The sequence below is a fragment of the Oncorhynchus keta genome, chromosome 4 (genome assembly GCF_023373465.1).
Source record: "Oncorhynchus keta strain PuntledgeMale-10-30-2019 chromosome 4, Oket_V2, whole genome shotgun sequence".
NCBI classification, from domain to species: domain Eukaryota; kingdom Metazoa; phylum Chordata; class Actinopteri; order Salmoniformes; family Salmonidae; genus Oncorhynchus; species Oncorhynchus keta.
In genome coordinates this window covers 47,049,771-47,056,989 of record NC_068424.1, presented here as the reverse complement: position 1 = coordinate 47,056,989, position 7,219 = coordinate 47,049,771, and positions in this window count along the sequence as shown.

Here is a 7,219-nt window from a genome sequence, read left to right as displayed (position 1 = left end):
CCAGCGTCCCTATGGAACGCTTTCGACACCTTGTAGAGTCCATGCCCTGGCAAATTGAGGCTGTTCTGAGGGCATAAGGGTGTGCAACTTAATATTAGAAAGGTGTTCCTAATTTTTTGTACACTCAGTGTATAATATTTGTAGTGCAGTAAAATCAAACCTTCTGAGGGTGTTGAGCATATTACTTAGTCACAGTGTGGCTGCTGGGCGAAAAAGGGACATTTATGGCTGAGGTAGGGCAGGTGTGTGCTTATTAAATTAGACTTGGTTAGGGTCAAACGACCGCAGACACCTTAGAATCAAAAACAGAATGAGTAGAGCTCGCCTCACATCCAGAACAAACCCCGAGGAGGTGGTTATTGATGTGGTGATTATTGATGAGGTGCTTAAAAACCTCTTAAGGATCTGACCCTTTTTCAGGACCTGAAGCAAGGATGTGCATATTCTTGATACCATTTGAAAGGAAACACTGAAGTTTGTGGAAATGTGAAATTTAATGTAGGAGAATATAACACATTAGATCTGGTAAAAGATATTACAAATACACTGCTCAAAAAAGAAAGGGAACACTAAAATAACACATCCTAGATCTGAATGAATGAAATATTCTTATTAAATACTTTTTTCTTGACATAGTTTAAAGTGCTGACAACAAAAGTGGAAAACCACACTACAGGCTGATCCAACTTTGATGTAATGTTCTTAAAACAAGTCAAAATGAGGCTCAGTAGTGTGTGTGGCCTCCACATGCCTGTATGACCTCCCTACAACACCTGGGCATGCTCTCCTCCCAGACCTGGACTAAAGCATCCACCAACTCCTGGACAGTCTGTGGTGCAATTGGTGGATGGAGTGAGACATGATGTCCCAGATGTGCTCAATTGGATTCAGGTCTGGGGAAACGGGCGGGCCGGTCCATAGCATCAATTCCTTCGTCTTGCAGGAACTGCTGACACTCCAGCCACATGAGTTCTAGCATTGTCTTGCATTAGGAGGAACCCAGGGCCAACCGCACTAGCATATGGTCTCACAAGGGGTCTGAGGATCTCATCTCGGTACCTAATGGCAGTCAGGCTACCTCTGGCGAGCACATGGAGGGCTGTGCGGCCCCCCAAAGAAATTCCACCCCACATCATGACTGACCCACCGCCAAACCGGTCATGCTGGAGGATGTTGCAGGCAGCAGAACTTTCTCCACGGCGTCTCCAGACTCTGTCACGTCTGTCACGTGTGCTCAGTGTGAACCTGCTTTCATCTGTGAAGAGCACAGGGCGACAGTGGCGAATTTGCCAATCTTGGTGTTCTCTGGCAAATGCCAAACGTCCTGCACGGTGTTGGGCTGTAAGCACAACCCCAACCTGTGGACGTTGGGCCCTCATACCACCCTCATGGAGTCTGTTTCTGACCGTTTGAGCAGACACATGCACATTTGTGGCCTGCAGGAGGTCATTTTGCAGGGCTCTGGCAGTGCTCCTCCTGCTCCTCCTTGCACAAAGGCGGAGGTAGCGGTCCTGCTGCTGGGTTGATTGCCCTCATATGGCCTCCTCCATGTCTCCTGATGCACTGGCCTGTCTCCTGGTAGCGCCTCCATGCTCTGGACACTATGCTGACAGACACAGCAAACCTTCTTGCCACAGCTCGCATTGATGTTCCATCCTGGATGAGCTGCACTACCTGAGTCACTTGTGTGGGTTGTAGACTCCGTTTCATGCTACCACTAGAGTGAAAGCACAGCCAGCATTCAAAAGTGACCAAAACATCAGCCAGGAATCATAGGAACTGAGAAGTTGTCTGTCACCACCTGCAGAACCACTCCTTTATTGGGAGTGTCTTGCTAATTGCCTATAATTTCCACCTGTTGTCTATTCCATTTGCACAACCGCATGTGAAATGTATTGTCAATCAGTGTTGCTTCCTAAGTGGACAGTTTGATTTCACAGAAGTGTGATTGACTTGGAGTTACACTGTGTTGTTTAAGTGTTTATTTTTTTGAGCAGTGTATATATATTTTGTACCACATTTGAAATGCAAGAGAGAGGCCATAATGTATTATTCTAGCTCAGGCACAATTTAGAGTTTGGCCACTAGATGGCGGCAGTGTATGTGCAAAGTTTTAGACTGATCCAATGAACCATTGCATATCTGTTCAGAATGTTGTATCAATACTGCCCAAATGTGCTTAATTGGTTTATTAATACATTTTCAAGTTCATAATTGTGCACTCTGCTCAAACAATAGCATAGTATTATTTCAGTGTAATAGCTAGTATAAATTGGCCAGTGCAGTTAGATTAACAATAATGTAAGTTTTCTGCCCATATACGATATGTCTATATCCTGGGAAATGTTTTGGTTACTTACAACCTCATGCTAATCACATTAGCCTACTTTAGCTCAACCGTCCCGCGGGGGACACACCGATCCCGTAGAGGAGTAACTGTCCAGTGAAAATCTAACTTTTAAATGCTTATCTGTTGACTCATACCCAAATAATGTTGTTGACCCGTCCTATACTGGCGGAGCTAGCCAATCAGCTGTTTACTTGTCATTAATATTTTTGTTGACTGGTATACGCCCACACCATTCTGTTGTTGGGGTATGCCCACATATAAGATGATATAAGATGTCGCTGCAGTGGATAGCAGCCGTCTTAGGGGCTCCTGACCAATTCTGCTCATTTTGTGTTGTTTTATGCCATCTAAACTTTTTTGGTACATAATGTCTCTGCCATCATTTCCTATGACCAAAAAACGCTTCTGGACATATGAACAGCGATCACTAACCTCGATTTGGATGAAAATGTCTACTTCAATGAGTCGGCAGCTCTGGACATTCTGCTTATTCCGGACCAGGCCCTGATCCCGAGACACAAAAGAGGAAGCTGCGGCGAAAGAGATGCATGAGAGGTGGCATCCGGCAAGCAAATAGGGTGTCATTTCCCTCCGTTCTCTTGGCGAAGGTGCAGTCATTGGATAACAAACTGGATGAGATCCATTCAAAACTATTTTATCAACAGGACCTGTTTCTCAGAGTCGTGGCTGAACAAGGACATGTATAATAAACATCTCGCAGATTTTTCTATGCATCGTCAAGACGGGACAGCAGACTCGGGTAAGAAGATGGGAAGAGGTGTGTGCCACCTCTTCAACGTAATTTCACCCCAGAGGGGTGTCTCTTTGTTAACAACATCTGGTGCGAGATCCCAAGTTTTTGCTCACCCGAGTTAGAATATCTCATGATAAGCTAAAGACCATACTATTTACCAAGAGAGTTTTCATCTATATTTTTCATAGCTGTCTATTTACCACCACAAACCGATGCTGGCAGTAAAACCGCACTCAACGAGTTGTATAGGGCATAAAAAGTATAAAAAATATTATTAAATGTGTATTCAGAGGCATTGTTTTTCGTGGCCTTTGATTTTAATGCAGGGAAACTGAAATATTTTTAACCTCTTTTTTTTTTTTTTTACCAGCATGTCACCTGTGCAACCAGAGGCAATAACTCTAGATTAGGATTTCCCAAACTCGATCCTGGTGCCCTCCCGTTGCATGTTTTGGTTTTTGCCCTAGAATTACACAGCTGATTCAAATAATCAAAGCGTAATGATCAGTTGGCTATTTGAATAATGTAGTGCTAGGGCAAAAAACTAAACTTGTACCCAGGGGGGCCCCAGGACTGAGTTTGGGGAAACCCTGCTCTGGATCACCTTTACTCCTCACACAGAAACAGATATCAGGCTCACAAATCGGAGCATAACTCTATCCTCCTGCTTCCTGCTTAGATGCAAAAACTCAAACAGGAATTCCTAGTGATGTGCTCAATACGGGAGTGGTCCGGTGAAGCAGATGCTAAGCTACAGGACTGACCAGAGCACAGACTGGAATATGTTCCGGGATTCATCCGATAACATTGAGGACATCAGTCACTGGCTTCATTAATAGACAGAACAAAAATGTAAACGTAACATCCAGTTTCAAAGAAACAGTTAATATAAGAAAATCAGTCAATTGAAATTTATTTATTAGGCCCTAATCTACAGATTTCACATGACTGGGACTACACATATGCTTCTGTGGTCCAAGATCCCTTTAAAAACAGTATTGACGAGGATTAGAAAACCAGTCAGTATCTGGTGTGACCATTATTTGCCTCATGCAGCACGACACATATTGTTCTCGTAGAGTTGATCAGGCTGTTGATTTTGTCCAGTGTAATGTTGTTCCCCTCTTCAATGGCTGTGCAAAGTTTCTGGATATTGGTGGGAACTGGAACACGCTGTCATAAACTTTGATCCAGAGCATCCCAAACATGCTCAATGGGTGAGATGTCTGGTGAGTATGCAGGCCATGGAAGAACTGGGACATTTTCAGCTTCCAGGAATTGTGAACAGAACCTTGTGACATGGGGCCGTGCATTATCATGCTGAGACATGAGATGACGGCGGATGAATGGCATGACAATGGGCCTCATGATCTCGTCACGGTGTCTCTGTGCATTCAAATTGCCATCGATAAAATGCAACTGTGTTTGTTGTTCATAGCTTATGCCTGCCCATACCATAACCCCACTGTCACCATGGAGCACTCTGTTCACATTGTTGACATCAGCAAACCACTCGTCCACACGATGCCATACATGTGGCTGGTCGGCTTATGGTAGAGAAATTAACATTACATTCTCTGGCAACAGCTCTGGTGTACATTCCTGCGGTCAGCCTGCCAATTGCACACTCCCTCAAAACTTGCACATTTTAGTTGACTTTTATTGTCCCCAGCACAAGTTGCACCTGTGTAATGATCATGCTGTTAAATCAGCTTCTTGATATGCACACCTGTCAGGTGGATGGATTATCTTGGCAAAGGATAAATGCTCACTAAAAGGGATGTAAACAAATTTGTCCACAAAATTTGAAAGAAATAAGCTTTTTATGCATATAAAATGGGGTTGTTTTATTTTAGCTCATGAAACATGGGACCAACACTTTACATATTGCGTTTATATTTTGGTTCAGTGTAAGTGCATCGGCGACGTCATCCCCACAGTGATCATACGTACATACCCCAACCAGAAGCCATGGATAACAGACAGCATCCGCACTGAGCTAAAGGCTAGAGCTGCCGATTTCAAGGAGTGGGACACTAATCCAGACCCTTGTAAGAAATTCCGCTATGTCCTCAGACGAGCCATCAGAGTCAAATTGTCAAATCCTACTACGCCGGCTCTAATGCTCGACGGATGTGGCAGGGCTTGCAAACTATCATGGATTACAAAGGGGAATGCAGCAGGACGGCTGCGTGATCTCCGTAGCCAATGTGAGGAAAACCTTTAAACAGGTTAACATTGGCACGGCCTCAGGGCCAGACGGAGTAACGGGACATGTACTCAGAGCAGACATTTCAGTCTAACCCTGACCCGGTCTGTAAAACCAACTTGTTTCAAGCAGACGACCATAGTCCCCGTTCCCAAGAACGCCAAGGTAACCTGCCTAAATGACTATCGCCCCGTAGTACTCACATCTATAGCCATTAAATTCTTTGAAAGGCTGGTCATGCCTAACATAATATATATAATAATATATGCCATTTAGCAGACGCTTTTATCCAAAGCGACTTACAGTCATGTGTGCATACATTCTACGTATGGGTGGTCCCGGGAATCGAACCCACTACCCTGGCGTTACAAGCGCCATGCTCTACCAACTGAGCTACAGAACATCAACACCATCATCCCAGAAACCCTGGACCCACTCCAATTCACAGATGGCACAATCTCTATTGCACTGCACACTGCCTTTTCCCACCTGGACAAAAGGAATACCCATGTAAGAATGCTGTTCAGTGACTACAGCTCAGCATTCAACACCGTAGCTCTTCACCAAGCTCAGTATCCTGTGACTGAACACCTCCCTCTGCAACTGGATCCTTGACTTCCTGACAAGCCATCCCCCAGGCAGTGAGGGTAGGCAACGACACACCCTGCCGTGCAGACCATCAACACGGGGGCCCCTCTAGGGTGTGCTCCACAACATCAATGGCACTGTAGTGGAGCGGTTTGAGAGCTTCAAGTTCCTCGGTGCCCACATCACTAAGGAATTAACATGGTCCACTCACACCCACGCAGTCGTGAAGAGGGCACGGCAAGCGCCTCTTCCCCCTCAGGCGGCTGAAAAGATTTGGTATGAGCCCTCAGATCCTCAAAAAGTTATACAGCTGCACCGTTGAGAGCATCTTGACTGGCTGCGTCACCGCTTGATACGACAACTGCAAGGCACTCGACCGCAGGGCGCTATAGAGGGTGGTTAGTATGTCTCAGTACATCACTGGGGCCGAGCTCCCTGCCATCCAGGGCCTGTATACCAGGTGGTATACACACAACATGCATACTGACACCACCCACCCACACCATTTCACACTCATCACAAACGATGCTGCTGGTTTCTATTATCTATTATCTATTTTACTCTTACCTATATGTACACAGCTAATTTCCTCTGGTCACTGCACTTCGACTCGGTACTGGTACTCCCTGTATATAGGCATGTTATTGTTACTCGTTACTCATTATTCTCTGGGTGTTTATTCCTCCTGTCACAATGTTCTTCCCTAACTCTATATTGTTGGAAAAGGACCCATGAGTAAGCGTTTTACTGTTAGTCTACATCTGTTGTTTACGAAGCATGTGACAAATAAAATGATATGATTGATTTCTGACAATTCAAACACAGAAAATCTCTTTTTAACATAATTAATAATAAACTATTTTAAGGAAAACTACAGTATTTCACTCATATTGTAATTAATTACATACGATATTTAATAGAAATCTGGAAACACTGGACACCTACTTTTAAAGGCATTTCGAGCAACACACACTCAAACTATGGCCCCCGGGATTTTAAGTTTTGAAACGCACTGCTCTTTTAGCCAAAGAGCCTATCTACATGGCACCTTAAGAAGGTGTTAAAACACAGTGGAAATTAGGGGGGGGGGGGATGCATTCGGCAACATCACAGGTACAATATATAGTTTTTTTTACTCAATACCGCACATCTGGTAAAAATAGTAACTCCTCTCAAGTTGGATCACACTGAATCATTCTTATATTTGAGCAGTTCATTGAGCAGTTCATTGAGCAGTTCATTGAGCTCTGGTGTATTTAGTCAGCTCCAGCTTACATAGCTGTGAGATTATTCTCACTGAGTTTAGCAGCAAGACTTT